Raw genomic sequence first — 21181 nt, 5'->3', positions numbered from 1 at the left:
TGATGTTGGTGTCAGGGGTCAGGCTAGAGGAAAGGCCAGACACATAAACACCCTCTGGGGGCACAGTGGAGTATTATCCTGTATCACCTCTAACGGCAGGACTGGCGTAGGGCTCTCTGGAAAACAGTGGCCCGTGTTACTCTGGGGACGAGCCTGGATAAATAAATTAAATGAGGGCTGGGAGGGAGGGAGGGAGGGAGGGAGGGCCACTTTGTGTGATGGGGGTGTCAGGGTCAGGAGAGAGTAAAAGGCCAGACCCACAAACAGCCTCTGGAGGTAGTCCACTGTATACTGTAACAGTCCAGTTATACAGCACTATATATCCACCCTGACATCAGGGAATGTGGTAGGACAGGTCAGGGCTATCCACCCTGACATCAGGGAATGTGGTAGGACAGGTCAGGGCTATCCACCCTGACATCAGGGAATGTGGTAGGACAGGTCAGGGCTATCCACCCTGACATCAGGGAATGTGGTAGGACAGGTCAGGGCTATCCACCCTGACATCAGGGAATGTGGGTAGGACAGGTCAGGGCTATCCACCCTGACATCAGGGAATGTGGTAGGACAGGTCAGGGCTATCCACCCTGACATCAGGGAATGTGGTAGGACAGGTCAGGGCTATCCACCCTGACATCAGGGAATGTGGTAGGACAGGTCAGGGCTATCCACCCTGACATCAGGGAATGTGGTAGGACAGGTCACGGCTATCCACCCTGACATCAGGGAATGTATCAGTGGTAGGACAGGTCAGGGCTATTCACCCTGACATCAGGGAATGTGGTAGGACAGGTCAGGGCTATCCACCCTGACATCAGGGAATATGGGTAGGACAGGTCAGGGCTATCCACCCTGACATCAGGGAATGTGGTAGGACAGGTCAGGGCTATCCACCCTGACATCAGGGAATGTATCAGTGGTAGGACAGGTCAGGGCTATCCACCCTGACATCAGGAAATGTATCAGTGGTAGGACAGGTCAGGGCTATTCACCCTGACATCAGGGAATGTGGTAGGACAGGTCAGGGCTATCCACCCTGACATCAGGGAATGTGGTAGGACAGGTCAGGGCTATCCACCCTGACATTAGGGAATGTATCAGTGGTAGGACAGGTCAGGGCTATCCACCCTGACATCAGGGAATGTGGTAGGACAGGTCAGGGCTAGCCACCCTGACATCAGGGAATGTGGTAGGACAGGTCAGGGCTATCCACCCTGACATCAGGGAATGTATCAGTGGTAGGACAGGTCAGGGCTAGCCACCCTGACATCAGGGAATGTGGTAGGACAGGTCAGGGCTATCCACCCTGACATCAGGGAATGTGGTAGGACAGGTCAGGGCTATCCACCCTGACATCAGGGAATGTGGTAGGACAGGTCAGGGCTATCCACCCTGACATCAGGGAATGTGGTAGGACAGGTCAGGGCTATCCACCCTGACATCAGGGAATGTGGGTAGGACAGGTCAGGGCTATCCACCCTGACATCAGGGAATGTGGTAGGACAGGTCACGGCTATCCACCCTGACATCAGGGAATGTATCAGTGGTAGGACAGGTCAGGGCTATTCACCCTGACATCAGGGAATGTGGTAGGACAGGTCAGGGCTATCCACCCTGACATCAGGGAATATGGGTAGGACAGGTCAGGGCTATCCACCCTGACATCAGGGAATGTGGTAGGACAGGTCAGGGCTATCCACCCTGACATCAGGGAATGTATCAGTGGTAGGACAGGTCAGGGCTATCCACCCTGACATCAGGAAATGTATCAGTGGTAGGACAGGTCAGGGCTATTCACCCTGACATCAGGGAATGTGGTAGGACAGGTCAGGGCTATCCACCCTGACATCAGGGAATGTGGTAGGACAGGTCAGGGCTATCCACCCTGACATCAGGGAATGTATCAGTGGTAGGACAGGTCAGGGCTATCCACCCTGACATCAGGGAATGTGGTAGGACAGGTCAGGGCTAGCCACCCTGACATCAGGGAATGTGGTAGGACAGGTCAGGACTATCCACCCTGACATCAGGGAATGTGGTAGGACAGGTCAGGGCTATCCACCCTGACATCAGGGAATGTATCAGTGGTAGGACAGGTCAGGGCTATACACCCTGACATCAGGGAATGTGGTAGGACAGGTCAGTGCTATCCACCCTGACATCAGGGAATGTGGTAGGACAGGTCAGGGCTATCCACCCTGACATCCGGGAATGTGGTAGGACAGGTCAGGGCTATCCACCCTGACATCAGGGAATGTGGTAGGACTGGTCAGTGCTATCCACCCTGACATCAGGGAATGTGGTAGGACAGGTCAGGGCTATCCACCCTGACATCCGGGAATGTGGTAGGACAGGTCAGGGCTATCCACCCTGACATCAGGGAATGTGGTAGGACAGGTCAGGGCTATCCACCCTGACATCAGGGAATGTATCAGTGGTAGGACAGGTCAGGGCTATACACCCTGACATCAGGGAATGTGGTAGGACAGGTCAGGGCTATCCACCCTGACATCAGGGAATGTGGTAGGACAGGTCAGGGCTAGCCACCCTGACATCAGGGAATGTGGTAGGACAGGTCAGGGCTATCCACCCTGACATCAGGGAATGTGGTAGGACAGGTCAGGACTATCCACCCTGACATCAGGGAATGTATCAGTGGTAGGACAGTTCAGGACTATCCACCCTGACATCAGGGAATGTGGTAGGACAGGTCAGGACTATCCACCCTCACATCAGGGAATGTGGTAGGACAGGTCAGGGCTATTCACCCTGACATCAGGGAATGTGGTAGGACAGGTCAGGACTATCCACCCTGACATCAGGGAATGTGGTAGGACAGGTCAGGGCTATTCACCCTGACATCAGGGAATGTGGTAGGACAGGTCAGGACTATCCACCCTGACATCAGGGAATGTGGTAGGACAGGTCAGGACTATCCACCCTGACATCAGGGAATGTGGTAGGACAGGTCAGGGCTATTCACCCTGACATCAGGGAATGTGGTAGGACAGGTCAGGGCTATCCACCCTGACATCAGGGAATGTGGTAGGACAGGTCAGGGCTATCCACCCTGACATCAGGGAATGTGGTAGGACAGGTCAGGGCTATCCACCCTGACATCAGGGAATGTGGTAGGACAGGTCAGGGCTATCCACCCTGACATCAGGGAATGTGGTAGGACAGGTCAGGGCTAGCCACCCTGACATCAGGGAATGTGGTAGGACATTTCAGGACTATCCACCCTGACATCAGGGAATGTGGTAGGACAGGTCAGGGCTATCCACCCTGACATCAGGGAATGTATCAGTGGTAGGACAGGTCAGGGCTATACACCCTGACATCAGGGAATGTGGTAGGACAGGTCAGTGCTATCCACCCTGACATCAGGGAATGTGGTAGGACAGGTCAGGGCTATCCACCCTGACATCCGGGAATGTGGTAGGACAGGTCAGGGCTATCCACCCTGACATCAGGGAATGTGGTAGGACTGGTCAGTGCTATCCACCCTGACATCAGGGAATGTGGTAGGACAGGTCAGGGCTATCCACCCTGACATCCGGGAATGTGGTAGGACAGGTCAGGGCTATCCACCCTGACATCAGGGAATGTGGTAGGACAGGTCAGGGCTATCCACCCTGACATCAGGGAATGTATCAGTGGTAGGACAGGTCAGGGCTATACACCCTGACATCAGGGAATGTGGTAGGACAGGTCAGGGCTATCCACCCTGACATCAGGGAATGTGGTAGGACAGGTCAGGGCTAGCCACCCTGACATCAGGGAATGTGGTAGGACAGGTCAGGGCTATCCACCCTGACATCAGGGAATGTGGTAGGACAGGTCAGGACTATCCACCCTGACATCAGGGAATGTATCAGTGGTAGGACAGTTCAGGACTATCCACCCTGACATCAGGGAATGTGGTAGGACAGGTCAGGACTATCCACCCTCACATCAGGGAATGTGGTAGGACAGGTCAGGGCTATTCACCCTGACATCAGGGAATGTGGTAGGACAGGTCAGGACTATCCACCCTGACATCAGGGAATGTGGTAGGACAGGTCAGGGCTATTCACCCTGACATCAGGGAATGTGGTAGGACAGGTCAGGACTATCCACCCTGACATCAGGGAATGTGGTAGGACAGGTCAGGACTATCCACCCTGACATCAGGGAATGTGGTAGGACAGGTCAGGGCTATTCACCCTGACATCAGGGAATGTGGTAGGACAGGTCAGGGCTATCCACCCTGACATCAGGGAATGTGGTAGGACAGGTCAGGGCTATCCACCCTGACATCAGGGAATGTGGTAGGACAGGTCAGGGCTATCCACCCTGACATCAGGGAATGTGGTAGGACAGGTCAGGGCTATCCACCCTGACATCAGGGAATGTGGTAGGACAGGTCGTGGCTATCCACCCTGACATCAGGGAATGTATCAAGCACAGTTTAGAAGATGCCATTTTTCTCAGACTCAAAGAGATGAACACACACCAACCTGTAGCCTGATTGGAATGAAACTGAACGTCTGTTTTCATGCAGTGCTGTGTAATAGTGGATAAACATCGTTGACTGCTCCCAGTCTAAAATATGATCCTCGCTAGCTGGACCGTAATGTAACACATTGAATTCCATTTGTACAGCAGGTGTAAAAAACCAAGGTTTGTTCGTCTCTCTCTCTTCCCCCCCCCCCCTCTCCCCCCGCCAAACAAATATGAAATGAAAAGCTCACACGTACTGCTCGTTCATTTCCTATAGCTTTTTATTAAGTCCTACAGATGTAGGATCTTCATTTGATCACTATTTTCGTTGCTGAGAATTGTCCTGCTCAGCTGGAAACGTAGATGAGCTTTGTGATGTCAGGGTAAATATACCGTGGTCGTATAGACTGTTTTTACACTGCGTTGTTGGTTAGCGGCATTTCACTGTAAGGTCTACATTTGTTGTATTCGGTCGCATGTGGCAAATTAAAGGTGTTTTGATTGACATCATTTCACTGAGAACTCACACAAACACGCGGTCAAGTTAACAGCATGCCACTTTTCATGTAGCCTACTTTTTGGACAGCTAATTTGCCGAGCCACCGATCAAGCAACATTCCCGGATTCAACGGTTGCTGCAGGATTATTTTTATCTTTGCGACAGTATTGGTCAAATCAAGCTCCTCCACCTGTACACGCTGCTCCATCCAGATTGGGTCAATCCACTGGAGACTTGTAGGTAATATAAGATGATCTGTAGTGGGGACGTCTTGGCGCCGTAAGGCTCCACTAAGCTGTACACTGCACACATTTACAACTAGTAGAGACTTTAAATGGCCATATTTGGACGGACTTTTAGGCTTTAACGATCCAGGACTAACGGACCCCTCAGTAGAGCAGACGGTGTCCGTCACACAAGGAGAGAGAGGCCTCTGTTAAAACACGTCTATCTCCACAGGCTGCTGCTGGGTTTGACCCCGGGGAAGAGCAGAAAGGCCAGGTCGGGCTCCCTTAATGTAAGATGTGTAAACACACACATACACACACGTGTACACACACAGACAGACACACACACACACGCACACCCCACATGCACATCACACACACGCACACGCACACACACACGCACATCCCACACGCGCACACACACACACACACACACACACACACACACAGCTATTAGGGAAGAATGTGTCTAGACTCAGATAAACCGTTCAGAGATGTGTCAGTCAGAGGGCTATTCAGTAGAGGCATCACGGTTTTAAAGCTCAACGCTGAAAGCATTTGCCTCTCGTTTATATTAAAAGGCCAATTTGGCAGTTCCAACAACAATAACGAGTCCTCCCTGCCCACTGTTTTGGTAACAAGCAGAGGGATGGTGCTGGAGCAATGTAACCAGTCTCTCAAATGTACATGTTCACCATTTATTAGTCGTATGTGTACAGGATAGACATGATATACACGGTGGAACAAAATACTGCCTTCTGGGTTCCTTCTCGACAACAATAAACAACCATAAATAATGAAATATAAGAATAGGAACGTAAAGTAAACAAACAGGTCAGTACAATAGAAAAATACAAGTAATATACAGGAAGGCTCAATTTATACCTTCCCAATATTTACACACGTATCAGAGGAAATGGAGATCGGGGTGCAAGTGTTTTAAATTGTGAAGTATTACTAAATATTAAGTAAGAGTCTGGTAGTAACAGGTGTGTGTGTGTGTGTGTGTGTGTGTGTCACGGTGCAGAGTCAATGCAGGCAGTCAGTCCAGTTCAAGTGTTCAGCAGTCTCATGGCTTGTAGATACCAACAGTCTCAAGAGACAGTTTCTATCAGATCTCAGATGCTCTGATACGCCTGCCGGACGGTTAGGGAGTGAACAGCTCGTGGCTCTGGGGTGTGTGGTGTCCTTGAAGATGCTGTGGGACTTCCTCAGGCACCGTTTCAAGTCCTGGCCGTCTTCACCACCCGGTGGAGGGCCTTGCGGTCGTGGATGGAGCAATTCCCGTACCAGGCCCTGATTCAACCAGTCAGGATGCTCTTGATGAGGATGCAGCCCTGGGTGACCCCTGTGTTGAATCAGTTTGTGTGTGAACAGGAAGTACAGCAGAGGACTGAGGACACAGGCCTGGGGGACCCCTGTGTTGAGTCAGGTGTGGGTGAACAGGGAGTACATCAGAGGACTGAGGACGCAGACTTGGGGTGCCTTTGTGTTGGGTCATTTTGTGGGTGAACAGGAAGTACAGCAGAGGACTGAGGACACAGCCCTGGGGGACCCCTGTGTTGATTCAGTTTGTGGGTGAACAGGAAGTACAGCAGAGGACTGAGGACACAGCCCTGGGGGACCCCTGTGTTAAGAGTCAGTTTGGAGGAGGTGTTTGTGCTGATCCCTCACAGCCTGTGGTCTGCCCGGCAGGAAGTCCAGGGTCCAGTTGCAGAGGGTAGTGTCCAGACCCAGGGCTCTGAGCTTGCTTGGAGGGGAAAAATAGTGTTAAATGCTGAACTGAAGCCAATGAAGAGCATTCTCACATAGGTGTTCCTCTTGTCGAAATGTGACCATCCATGAGATCAATATCTTATTTTAACCACGTCTTGAGGCTGTACAGTGATTGGTTACAATTATATTGTTTACAAACATTGGAGTAAAAACATATTGTATTTTGGGTTCTGATGGGGGGTAAGACAGTTGTACTATGCTCAAGTATTAGTTTATAGTTTAATTCTTTAAGAAATCGATGGTTATGTACCATTGAAGTCCCAGAAATTGATGTTAGAGTTGCAGATTGCCCGTTTTAAAAAGGTCAGACAGAGGAAAATGACTGTTAATGGGAAGAACTGAAGACCTTGAGAGGCTGATTCAATTCTAAAGAGCTTCTTTTCAACCAACATGAACACAAAAACAGACGTCTCTTTGAGGGAGACTAATGAAGGACTGAAGTGTCCCCGTCCTCTTTTAGGACATCTCCCTGTGCTAATTTATTTATATATATATATATATATATATACACTCAAAGTACTCCATTAATATCAGAAGAACAAAACAAATCTACAATCTTATTTGACTGCAACAACAACATTCAGCCCCATTTTAATAATTTAACAAATATATATATATATTTTTTATATACTTGAACCTGGGTTAAAACCCAGTGCTTGATAATCAGGACTTTAAAAAATTATATTTAAATCAATCGTACATTTGAGGCCCATCTGGTCATTGAAAAGGCGATGGGGTCGATGGTGAAATCCTTCCACTCGCTCTGACATCAATCCCCATACTGAGACAACTACGCCAAGGCTTCCATTCCAATCAGGACTGTTTGTGTGGAGGGAGTGAGGCCTTGCTAGGGAGGTAAGGGAGGGGATTACAGGTGATTGCGTTGCTGGCTCAGCAGAGCAACATGTCCTGAACAATAACTTGGTGGACCCTATGAAGGAAGGAAGATGGCGACTAGGCTATAGCCTGGCTGGTACAAGACCTCAGGCCTCAGGTGACCGGGTGTACACTATCTCCAGTCCCTCGGCCGGACTTTACTGCCCTGCTGCGTACACTACCGGTCAGACGTTTTACAACACCGACTCATTCAAGGGGTTTTCTTTGTTTTATACTGTTTTCTACATTGTAGAAGAATAGTGAAGACATCAAAACTGTGAAATAACACATATGGAATCATGTAGTAACCAAAACGTGTTAAACTAAGCCTGTGAGTGGTTTTGGAACGACCAGAAACAGGGTTTATGAACAGGGTCTTAAAACGTAACTTTCACGTCCAGAATTCTTACCGGCCAATCCGTTTATTCAACGTATTTATTCGACCACTCTCTAAATCATGCTTTTCTTAAATAGATAAAAAAAAAATGTATTTAACCTTTTTAACAAAATTTAACAAAGACAAATTATTATTTACAATGACTGCTTACCCCGGACAAACACAAACCCGGTGGGCCGATTGTGCGCCGCCCTACGGGACTCCCAATCACGGCCGGTTGTGATACAGCCTGGATTCGAACCAGGGACTGCAGTGATGCCTCTAGCACTGAGATGCAGTGCCTTTGACTGCTGCGCCACCCGGGAGCCCAGAATTGGATGTTGTAAGTCCACAGTAATGCTTAAACCACATCGGGAGACCACTTTTGTTAAACCCTCCTTATTATAATAATACTATGGACGGTTTAACTGCCTTGAGGCACCCGTGCGCCACACGGTGATCTCATTTAGGATATAGAATAGGTTGAGCTTCTTTACCATCTCTGTCTTTTAGCTAGAGCTTGTTTACCCTCTGTCTTTTTAGCTAGAGCTTGTTTACCATCTCTGTCTTTTAGCTAGAGCTTGTTTACCATCTCTGTCTTTTTAGCTAGAGCTTGTTTACCATCTCTGTCTTTTAGCTAGAGCTTGTTTACCATCTCTGTCTTTTTAGCTAGAGCTTGTTTACCATCTCTGTCTTTTTAGCTAGAGCTTGTTTACCATCTCTGTCTTTTAGCTAGAGCTTGTTTACCATCTCTGTCTTTTTAGCTAGAGCTTGTTTACCATCTCTGTCTTTTAGCTAGAGCTTGTTTACCATCTGTCTTTTAGCTAGAGCTTGTTTACCATCTCTGTCTTTTAGCTAGAGCTTGTTTACCATCTCTCTTTTAGCTAGAGCTTGTTTACCATTTATCTCTGTCTGTCAGCCAGAGAGAGGCAGGCTAAATGTAGGCTAGCTAATACCTTAGAGTTGAGATTAAATTGCAATCCCATGTCAAAAGGAACATTGTTGACCTTACTGTCGGTGATTCCCCTGATGACAGGGTAATAGAATGGCATGTCCACACATCCTAAGTACTGTATGTTCTGTAGCCTGTGCAACACAGACACACTCGCAGGCACAGTTTGTTAGAGAGAAGAAAAGCACGAGAGACATGATTCGTTCATTTTTTTTATCTCCATGTTGATTTCAGAACCTCTTTCTCTACATTTTCTTAACATTGTTTATTAATTTTCGCGTAGCATTTTATAACACTTTCATGTGAAGTTTAATAGTTGAACATTTTTACACAAAAAAACAAAAAACAAAAAGAAAACACAGAATTGAGATGCATCAGCAGCCTCTCTCAGACGGAGACGGTGTTTTAGTGAGACGCTCGAGGGCCATTAGGAGGACGAGTGGTCTGTCTGTCTCACCGTCTCTCTGACTGGCACCGGGAAGCTTTAGTACGTCTCAAGTGAACATCCATCTTGTTCAGAACAAACAAGTGGTGTGATACAGGACATGATTTCACTTCTCACAGAAACTAGGAAAAGACTGTCTGTTCTGACGAGACAGAGAGAGACGGAAAGAGATGAAGGGAGAGAGCGGGAGGAGGAGGAGGGGGGGGAGGAGGAGGAGGAGGGGGGAGGTCAAATGATAAGGGGGAGAGAGAGAATGGAGAGAAGTGAAAGAGCGAGCCAGGGAGAAGGAAGATGAACAGTTAGGGAACTCATTCTCTCCCAACAGGGAGGCTCATACATAGTCCTAGATACAGCAGGGAGGCTCATACATAGTCCTAGATACAACAGGGAGGCTCATACATAGTCCTAGATACAGCAGGGAGGCTCATACATAGTCCTAGATACAGCAGGGAGGCTCATACATAGTCCTAGATACAACAGGGAGGCTCATACATCGTCCTAGATACAGCAGGGAGGCTCATACATAGTCCTAGATACAACAGGGAGGCTCATACATAGTCCTAGATACAGCAGGGAGGCTCATACATAGTCCTAGATACAGCAGGGAGGCTCATACATAGTCCTAGATACAACAGGGAGGCTCATACATCGTCCTAGATACAGCAGGGAGGCTCATACATTGTCCTAGATACAGCAGGGAGGCTCATACATAGTCCTAGATACAGCAGGAAGGCTCATACATTGGTAGCCTAGTGGTTAGAGTGTTGGGACAGTAACCGTAAGGTTGCTGGATCGAATCCCTGAGCTGACAAGGTAAAAATGTGTTGTTCTTCCCCTGAACAGGCAGTTAACCCACAGTCCCTAGGCCGTCATTGAAAATAAGAATGTGTTCTTAACGGACTTGCCTAGGTAAATAAAGTTTCAATCAAATATATATTTTTTAAATTACTTATATAAAATGACAGTGGACAGAAGCAGAATGTGTCTGTTAGTTGAATGCTAGCTTTAATTCCTTGGTGTTGTGCTAACTGGGAATGCTTCCCAAATGACTCCCTATGTATTCCCCCTTGACCAGAGCACTACTGGTCAAAAGTAGTGCACACTATAGTGAATAGGGTGCCATTTGGGCCACATGTTGTTTTGCCATGCATTCTGCATTCAATCGACTCTACTTCTCTGGTAACACTGTATAATGTTGCAGGTGTATGCATACATAACATTCAACCGTGCGCTGATGCTAATAGATGTGTTAACATTCTGGACACACATCTATTAGCATTCGTTCTTTCCCATTGAGTTGAGTTCTTCTTCGTTCTAATTTAACCCTAACCCGCCTTGGAACTGTGGAAGAAGCCAATGGGAGGGGCACAACACGCCCTAACCCGCCTTGGAACTGTGGAAGAAGCCAATGGGAGGGGCTCAACATGCCCTAACCCGCCTTGGAACTGTGGAAGTAGCCATGGGAGGGGCACAACACGCCCTAACCCGCCTTGGAACTGTGGAAGAAGCCATGGGAGGGGCACAACACGATGGTCTCCTGTGGAAGGGGCGCAACATGCCGGTCTCCTGTGGAAGGGGCACAACACGCCCGTCTCCTGTGGAAGGGGCACAACACGCCCGTCTCCTGTGGAAGGGGCGCAACACGCCCGTCTCCTGTGGAAGGGGCGCAACACGCCCGTCTCCTGTGGAAGGGGCGCAACACGCCCGTCTCCTGTGGAAGGGGCGCAACACGCCCGTCTCCTGTGGAAGGGGCGCAACACGCCCGTCTCCTGTGGAAGGGGCGCAACACGCCGGTCTCCTGTGGAAGGGGCACAACCCGCCTTGGAACTTTTATTTAACTAGGCAAGTCGGTTAAGAACAAATTCTTATTTACAATGACGGCCTAGGAACGGTGGGTTAACTGCCTTGTTCAGGGGCAGAACGACAGATTTATACCTTGTCAGCTCGGGGATTCGATCCAGCAACCTTTCGGTTACTAGTTCAATGCTCTAACCACCTGCCACACCTTTAATAGTCTTAAAGAGACAGCGCTTCTTCTATGTAAACGTTGTTGATCAGTACAATACAATAATTCCCAAATGGAAGGGAAACAAGTGTTTCTCACCTGTAACCCCATGAATTCAGCCCCAAACAAGGCCAAGTCAGCGCATCCTATTGAATATGGAGTCGCCTGTATTGCAAATTGGCTTAGGCTACATCTTGATTTGGTTCGTCAATAGACTAGTGATTTACCATGCAAATACATGATGTGAATATTCTAATTGAATGTATGATGAGGAAGGGAGAGAAAAAGAGCAGAGAAACAAGACATCCCATAATAATGTCCTCTGGACTTTCTTGAACGACAGTTGGCTGGTTGCTGCTCAAAATGTCAACAAGTTAAAGGTGACAGTGTCCGTAACCACTTCCAGGTGAGAGCAGATCAAATCAAATCAAATCAATTTATATAGCCCTTCGTACATCAGCTGATATCTCAAAGTGCTGATGTAGGATCCTGTGTATTCCCTTGGCTTCAGTCTCTCAGCCTGCTGTAATCTGACTGCTGAGCCTTTATGAAAGGAGAAGTGATCTCTCCTGTTTTTTTTTTAACCAGCGTCTCTGTGCCAAAACCAATAGCATTATAATGAACTGTCTGTTAGAACTCTCCTTCACCCCTTTAGTTCTAGAACCTCCGGAACCTTTAGAACCCTTGGAATCCCTCCGGCGTTATTCTGATATTGACTTGTTACAAACCCCCTGGACCATTGAAACAAGTTACAGGACAGAGAGGCTGTGCCAGTTGTCCTGAAGCATATAAGGAGGCATGGTGGTGTTAGTTTCACACTTGGCACAGTGAAGAATGTGTCGACATTAACCAGTTCCACCACTGTAGTTCACCCGCTAGGTGTTGGTTGGGTTATTGACTTGATTGCAATATAAATCACCCTGAAACATTCAAAAGGACAGGACAGGAAGTCTGTGTTAGGCGCGTCCTGAAGCATGTGGGAGGCTCGGTGACATGAGTTTCACCTTTTTTTTTTTTGAGCTGTAGTGAGGTGTTTTGTAGAGCCGCCAGGTGCTCTGTGGTCTCCAGCAGGTGAACTGCCTGTATTGTCGTGGCCCTTGATAGAACAGAACACCCTGGGTTTTGTTTTCCCTTTGGCTGACTGAGGCGTGTGTGGAGCTGACAGGTGTTCTGTGTTCTCCAGCTGCAGGACTGTTGTATAGATAGACCACGTCTCTACCCTGCCCTCTGGCTGTGCCCTGCCCTGCCCTGTCCCTGCCCTGCTCAAACACTGTGGGATTGTTATATCCCAATACATGTAAATATTTGTCAGAGTTTTTCCTGGATGGCAGCAGCCCCTGACAGATGGCAGAACAGACAGGGTTCATGTTCATCTCAGAGAGCCACCGTTCACCTCCAGATCAACAGGGACTTCAGAAAGTATTCACACCCCTTGACTTTTTCCAAAATAAATTGCCTGAATTTAAAGTATATTAAAGTATATTAAAGTATATTAAATTGAGATGTATTTTGTCAGTTGCCTACACCAATAACCCATCATGTTAAAGTTAATTTTTGTATTTTTTGTATTTTTTTTAAGCAGACAGTGAATATTCCTTTGAGCACGGTGAAGTTATTAATTACACTTTGGATGGTCAATCAATACGCCCAGTTGCTACCAAGATACAGGCGTCCTTCCTAAAAATCAATGGTGATTTTAAAACAGAGATTAATGGCTGTGACAGGAGAAAACTGAGGATGGATCAACAACATTGTCGTTTACTCCACAATTACTAACCTACATGACAGAGTGAAAAGAAGGAAGCTTGTACAGAATAAAAAATGATGTCCTGAATACAAACTGTTATGTTTGGGGCAACTACAGCACATCACTGAGTACCACTCTCTATATTTTCAAGCATGGTGATGGCTGCGCCATGTTATGGGTATGCTTGTCATTAGCGAGGGAGTTTTTGACGCAGCGCTACCTCGTAACCCGGTGACGCAGCTCTACCTCGTAACCCGGTGATGCAGCGCTACCTCGTAACCCGGTGACGCAGCTCTACCTCGTAACCCGGTGACGCAGCTCTACCTCGTGACCCGGTGACGCAGCTCTACCTCGTAACCCGGTGACGCAGAGCTACCTCGTAACCCGGTGACGCAGCGCTACCTCGTAACCCGGTGACGCAGCGCTACCTCGTAACCCGGTGACGCAGCGCTACCTCGTAACCCGGTGACGCAGCGCTACCTCGTAACCCGGTGACGCAGCTCTACCTCGTAACCCGGTGACGCAGCGCTACCTCGTAACCCGGTGACGCAGCTCTACCTCGTAACCCGGTGACGCAGCGCTACCTCGTAACCCGGTGACGCAGCGCTACCTCGTAACCCGGTGACGCAGCTCTACCTCGTAACCCGGTGACGCAGCTCTACCTCGTAACCCGGTGACGCAGCTCTACCTCGTAACCCGGTGAAGCAGCGCTACCTCGTAACCCGGTGACGCAGCTCTACCTCGTGACGCAGCGCTACCTCGTAACCCGGTGACGCAGCTCTACCTCGTAACCCGGTGACGCAGCGCTACCTCGTAACCCGGTGACGCAGCGCTACCTCGTAACCCGGTGACGCAGCGCTACCTCGTAACCCGGTGACGCAGCTCTACCTCGTAACCCGGTGACGCAGCGCTACCTCGTAACCCGGTGACGCAGCTCTACCTCGTAACCCGGTGACGCAGCGCTACCTCGTAACCCGGTGACGCAGCTCTACCTCGTAACCCGGTGACGCAGCTCTACCTCGTAACCCGGTGACGCAGCTCTACCTCGTAACCCGGTGACGCAGCTCTACCTCGTAACCCGGTGACGCAGCTCTACCTCGTAACCCGGTGACGCAGCGCTACCTCGTAACCCGGTGACGCAGCTCTACCTCGTAACCCGGTGACGCAGCTCTACCTCGTAACCCGGTGACGCAGCTCTACCTCGTGACCCGGTGACGCAGCTCTACCTCGTGACCCGGTGACGCAGCTCTACCTCACGCTCCCTGAGTGAGAGAGAGGTGTGCACTTTGACTGTCCCAACAACGAGTCATAGGGGGTTTTAGGACCTCAGACCCATTTCCCAAAATGTGCTGTTTTTCCCCCCCTTTTAGGGGGTCAAGTTAGTCCCATAATATACTGTCTTCGTGAACAACACAATGACAGTGTGTGCTTCCACTACAGCCCTGAACAGAACAGGTTTCCTTTATAAAAAAGAGCGAGACTGAAACAAAGGGGACTGGGGTGCAGCCAACACACGTTCTCTCTACACAAATAAGCATCACAAAGAAAGGATTTCCAGCCGACCGCAACGATTGAATCACTGTCCCACCTGTCGTTGTTAACCTCAGGTTATAGTTACAGACCTAGTTTAAAGCAACAAACGATAACACCTCTCAGGTTGGGTCTGTTCACCTCAGGTTATAGTTACAGACCTAGTTTAAAGCAACAAACGATAACACCTCTCAGGTTGGGTCTGTTCACCTCAGGTTATAGTTACAGACCTAGTTTAAAGCAACAAACGATAACACCTCTCAGGTTGGGTCTGTTCACCTCAGGTTATAGTTACAGACCTAGTTTAAAGCAACAAACGATAACAACACACCTCTCAGGTTGGGTCTGTTCACCTCAGGTTATAGTTACAGACCTAGTTTAAAGCAACAAACGATAACAACACACCTCTCAGGTTGGGTCTGTTCACCTCAGGTTATAGTTACAGACCTAGTTTAAAGCAACAAACGATAACAACAAAACCTCTCAGGTTGGGTCTGTTCACCTCAGGTTATAGTTACAGACCTAGTTTAAAGCAACACACGATAACAAGAAACCTCTCAGGTTGGGTCTGTTCACCTCAGGTTATAGTTACAGACCTTGTTTAAAGCAACAAACGATAACAACAAAACCTCCCAGGTTGGGTCTGTTCACCTCAGGTTATAGTTACAGACCTAGTTTAAAGCAACAAACGATAACAACACACCTCTCAGGTTGGGTCTGTTCACTGGCAGGAAACAGACTCTGTCAATAAAGCAAACTTTATGAGTCATCTGTTGACTGGAACAATGGTCCCTTGATGGACCAGACCATGTCTAGGGAGTTAGCACGAGGTGGGGAAGTCCCAGGGAAGGGAGGCCTAGTTGGGGCACAAAGCCCAGGGAAGGGAGGTCTAGTTGGGGCACAAAGCCCAGGGAAGGGAGGCCTAGTCGGGGCACAAAGCCCAGGGAAGGGAGGCCTAGTCGGGGCACAAAGCCCAGGGAAGGGAGGCCTAGTCGGGGCACAAAGCCCAGGGAAGAGAGGCCTAGTCGGGGCACAAAGCCCAGGGAAGGGAGGTCTTGTTGGGAAGGGAGGTCTAGTCGGGGCACAAAGCCCAGGGAAGGGAGGTCTAGTTGGGGCACAAAGCCCAGGGAAGGGAGGTCTAGTTGGGGCACAAAGCCCAGGGAAGGGAGGTCTAGTTGGGGCACAAAGCCCAGGGAAGGGAGGTCTAGTTGGGGCACAAAGCCCAGGGAAGGGAGGTCTAGTTGGGGCACAAAGCCCAGGGAAGGGAGGTCTAGTTGGGGCACAAAGCCCAGGGAAGGGAGGTCTAGTTGGGGCACAAAGCCCAGGGAAGGGAGGTCTAGTTGGGGCACAAAGCCCAGGGAAGGGAGGCCTAGTCGGGGTACAAAGCCCATGGAAGGGAGGCCTTGTTGGGGCACAAAGCCCAGGGAAGGGGGGTCTTGTTGGGAAGGGAGGTCTAGTCGGGGCACAAAGCCCAGGGAAGGGAGGTCTAGTTGGGGCACAAAGCCCAGGGAAGGGAGGCCTAGTCGAGGCACAAAGCCCAGGGAAGGGAGGCCTTGTTGGGGCACAAAGCCCAGGGAAGGGAGATCTTGTTGGGAAGGGAGGTCTAGTCGGGGCACAAAGCCCAGGGAAGGGAGGTCTAGTTGGGGCACAAAGCCCAGGGAAGGGAGGTCTAGTTGGGGAACAAAGCCCAGGGAAGGGAGGTCTAGTTGGGGCACAAAGCCCAGGGAAGGGAGGTCTAGTTGGGGCACAAAGCCCAGGGAAGGGAGGTCTAGTTGGGGCACAAAGCCCAGGGAAGGGAGGTCTAGTTGGGGCACAAAGCCCATGGAAGGGAGGTCTAGTTGGGGCACAAAGCCCAGGGAAGAGAGGCCTAGTCGGGGCACAAAGCCCAGGGAAGGGAGGCCTAGTTGGGGCACAAAGCCCAGGGAAGGGAGGTCTAGTTGGGGCACAAAGCCCAGGGAAGGGAGGCCTAGTCGGGGCACAAAGCCCTGTGTTGTAGAACCCCGGGTCTAGCCAGTCAGGACCAGAGCTGTGTTGTAGAACCCCGGGTCTAGCCAGTCAGAACCAGAGCTGTGTTGTAGAACCCCGGGTCTAGCCAGTCAGGACCAGAGCTGTGTTGTAGAACCCCGGGTCTAGCCAGTCAGAACCAGCGCTGTGTTGTAGAACCCCGGGTCTAGCCAGTCAGAACCAGTGCTGTGTTGTAGAACCCCGGGTCTAGCCAGTCAGAACCAGAGCTGTGTTGTAGAACCCCGGGTCTAGCCAGTCAGGACCAGAGCTGTGTTGTAGAACCCCGGGTCTAGCCAGTCAGAACCAGCGCTGTGTTGTAGAACCCCGGGTCTAGCCAGTCAGAACCAGAGCTGTGTTGTAGAACCCCGGGTCTAGCCAGTCAGAACCAGAGCTGTGTTGTAGAACCCCGGGTCTAGTCAGTCAGAACCAGAGCTGTGTTGTAGAACCCCAGGTCTAGCCAGTCAGAACCAGAGCTGTGTTGTAGAACCCCGGGTCTAGCCAGTCAGGATAGATGGTTGGCAGCAGCAGCTCTGGCCCAAGGCTGGTGTCACTCCTCTGACGATCCTGGGTGAGATTGCCTTTGGCTCGTGTCCCAAATGGCAACTTATTTTCACCTATAGGGCCCTGCTCAAGAGTAGTGCACTACATAAGGAATAGGGTACCATTTGGTACCACCCCCTCTGCCTTGCCCAGTGCCCTGCCGTGTCCTCTCTCTCTCTCTCTCTCTTTTATTTAGTAACACACAAGAGCTCACAGTCCGTCTGCCTGCCTGGCTGCCCAGTACACTCACCCAGTCATGACAACATCTCCCAGCCGTTGTGTTGCTTATATTCCTTCCTTGTTTATCCTGAGGCCGCTCTTAACCTACAACAGGGGGACATCATGTAGATTTCTGTTGGGGGAGAATGGTCACATGATGTGGCGGATAAACCTTATGACCGGTTTGGTTCTCTGTTTTCTCTCTCTGTGTGTGTTGTGTGTTGTGTGTGTGTGTGTGTGTGTAGTGTGTGTGTGTTCACATACTAGTCATTCCATGGCACGGGGATTTAAGAAATGTTATTCAAAATCAAATATTATACACTCCATCTGTTAGAGTAGTGTTTAGGCTATTTACAGTAGTGTGATGTACAACAGTGGTAAACATTTACAGTTGTGTGATGTACAACGGTGGTAAACATTTACAGTAGTGTGATGTACAACAGTGGTAAACATTTACAGTAGTGTGATGTACAACGGTGGTAAACATTTACAGTAGTGTGATGTACAACGGTGGTAAACATTTACAGTAGTGTGATGTACAACAGTGGTAAACATTTACAGTTGTGTGATGTACAACGGTGGTAAACATTTACAGTAGTGTGATGTACAACAGTGGTAAACATTTACAGTAGTGTGATGTACAACGGTGGTAAACATTTACAGTAGTGTGATGTACAACGGTGGTAAACATTTACAGTAGTGTGATGTACAACGGTGGTAAACATTTACAGTAGTGTGATGTACAACAGTGGTAAACATTTACAGTAGTGTAATGTACAACAGTGGTAAACATTTACAGTAGTGTAATGTACAACAGTGGTAAACATTTACAGTAGTGTAATGTACAACGGTGGTAAACATTTACAGTAGTGTGATGTACAACAGTGGTAAACATTTACAGTAGTGTGATGTACAACGGTGGTAAACATTTACAGTAGTGTGTTATATATGTATGTACAGCTTTATAATAGACAGCAGTTGTATAGTAGATCAGTGATATGTATGTACAGCTTTATAATAGACAGCAGTTGTATAGTAGATCAGTGTTATATATGTACAGCTTTATAATAGACAGCAGTTGTTGTATATATTTACAGTTGTATAGTAGATCAGTGTTATATATGTACAGCTTTATAATAGACAGCAGTTGTATAGTAGATCAGTGTTATATATGTACAGCTTTATAATAGACAGCAGTTGTTGTATATATTTACAGTTGTATAGTAGATCAGTGTTATATATGTACAGCTTTATAATAGACAGCAGTTGTTGTATATATTTACAGTTGTATAGTAGATCAGTGTTATATATGTACAGCTTTATAATAGACAGCAGTTGTATAGTAGATCAGTGTTATATATGTACAGCTTTATAATAGACAGCAGTTGTTGTATATATTTACAGTTGTATAGTAGATCAGTGGAAAGGGAACCATTTGTTTGGTCGTCTTGGTACTTCTCAGGGCTGAGGATGGATGGATGACTGGATGGATGATGAATGAATGAATGGATGGATGACTGGATGGATGATGAATGAATGGACGGATGAATTAATGGAAGGATGGATTAATGAATGAATGGATGGATGACTGGATGGATGAATGGATGATGAATGAATGGATGGATGACTGGATGGATGAATTAATGGAAGGATGGATTAATGAATGAATGGATGACTGGATGAATGAATGTAGTTCAGTAATCTGGACTGAACATCTGAGGAAATATGTGACGTTGTTTACACCGATGAGGAGCTTGAGGACGTATTTCAGTGCCCAGATGTCTGTTGTAATGTAAACATCTATGACAGGTGTACGATCATATCATCTCTGTACACTCTGGGTCACCCCTAACCGACCAAGCTGAGCCCTAAGTGAACAGTCTCTAGATGAGTTACACCATCAAGGCGATGTACACTCTGGGTCACCCCTAACCGACCAAGCTGAGCCTTAAGTGAACAGTCTCTAGATGAGTTACACCATCAAGGCCAGAGCAGGACTGGACATAACTAGTGATCAGTCATCCTTACATACTGGGAAGGATCTGGATCATTCTGTAGGTTTAGGACCAGTACAGCAGATTACCACCAGTGATGTACTGGAAACCGGTCAACCTGATTTAATTATGTAGGTTTAGGACATAACCAGGGCCCCTGGGCACGGTTGGTAGTCAGCCATGATTACTACAGGTTTAGATAGCTGTCTAGACTAATTTACTAATCTAAAAATTGTTCTCTGACATGGGCTAATTCAGTGACTAACATAACGACAGGAAGTCTGCTGAAGTACAACCACATTTCGAAATATACTGCTAATCGACTCTCAACAGTAAGTTGAGACCCTGCCTGCCTGCCTGCCCCCCCCCCCCCCCAAATGATGATAATACTAATTGGGGAGGGATTGATCCTCAGGCCTAGAGAAAGGGTGCCGTCAGTTGTCCATCCCTGCTATAATCCATAGTCTGTATATGTAACATTCTCTCTGAGGGTCCTGAGCAGATGAAGGTGGGCTGAGAGGCTCAGGACGTTGGGCTGTGAGTGAGTGCTGTGTCTATTGGCCAGTGGGCTGAGAGGCCCAGGACGTTGGGCTGTGAGTGAGTGCTGTGTCTATTGACCAGTGGGCTGAGAGGCTCAGGACGTTGGGCTGTGAGTGAGTGCTGTGTCTATTGACCAGTTCTTCATAGGCTCAGTAGTCTCTATTGCTGATAACCTCATTAATCTAGTGGGCTCTGTCTCGGCCTCTGCCTCATATCGCATATAAAATGTTTTTTGTAATGTTCAAATTTGCAAGAAGGCCTATTTGTTTTGCTTAATGAAGGCATTGTGGGAATTTTAAACCATTTTAGTTTCGAATTTACAAACCAATCTTCTAAATTGTGTAGCTTAATTTTCACAAACAGCTCATTGAGGGATGTAGAATGAATCGTCTTGTGGTTATTTTATATTAGGTTGGTGTTGTGCCTCATTTGACTAGTTTATCATACATTTCCTGGTAGTGGCATCACTTGGTCCTAATTGGCTGCAGACGGTGCCAGGAAAGACCACATCCGCGTTGTTGCTCCAAGTTCCCTTTGACTCTCAGATGATCCACGTTATTAGGCACCGATGTGTTTCATTAGTTTGTGCTTCCCTGAGATTTCTCCCGCCGTTCTAATTGCCTCCTCTATATTTATTTTCCCTCTCTTAGTGAAACTCTTTTATTGCTTTCTGTAACGAACAGAGACCATTTAGGCTGCCATTACAGGGCTTAATGGCTCTGTACGATGTGCACCCTATTCCCTACGTAGTACACTACTTTAGACCAGAGCTCTATAACACCCTATTCCCTACGTAGTGCACTACTTTAGACCAGAGCTCTATAACACCCTATTCCCTACGTAGTGCACTACTTTAGACCTGGGCTCTATAACAACCTATTCCCTACATAGTACACTACTTTAGACCAGAGCTCTATAACACCCTATTCCCTACGTAGTGCACTACTTTAGACCAGAGCTCTATAACAC

At 48.3% G+C, this 21181-nt stretch overlaps 1 protein-coding gene across 2 annotated transcripts in view; it reads left to right on the top strand.

The window, feature by feature from the left end:
• LOC110506554 (CDKAL1 threonylcarbamoyladenosine tRNA methylthiotransferase) overlaps positions 1-21181 on the top strand; it is a 699428-nt gene that overhangs the window by 136495 nt on the left and 541752 nt on the right. The window lies entirely within an intron of this gene.

The sequence above is a fragment of the Oncorhynchus mykiss genome, chromosome 3 (genome assembly GCF_057628025.1).
Source record: "Oncorhynchus mykiss isolate SJ-2025 chromosome 3, ASM5762802v1, whole genome shotgun sequence".
NCBI classification, from domain to species: domain Eukaryota; kingdom Metazoa; phylum Chordata; class Actinopteri; order Salmoniformes; family Salmonidae; genus Oncorhynchus; species Oncorhynchus mykiss.
This window is presented reverse-complemented; position numbering and strand designations above follow the sequence as displayed.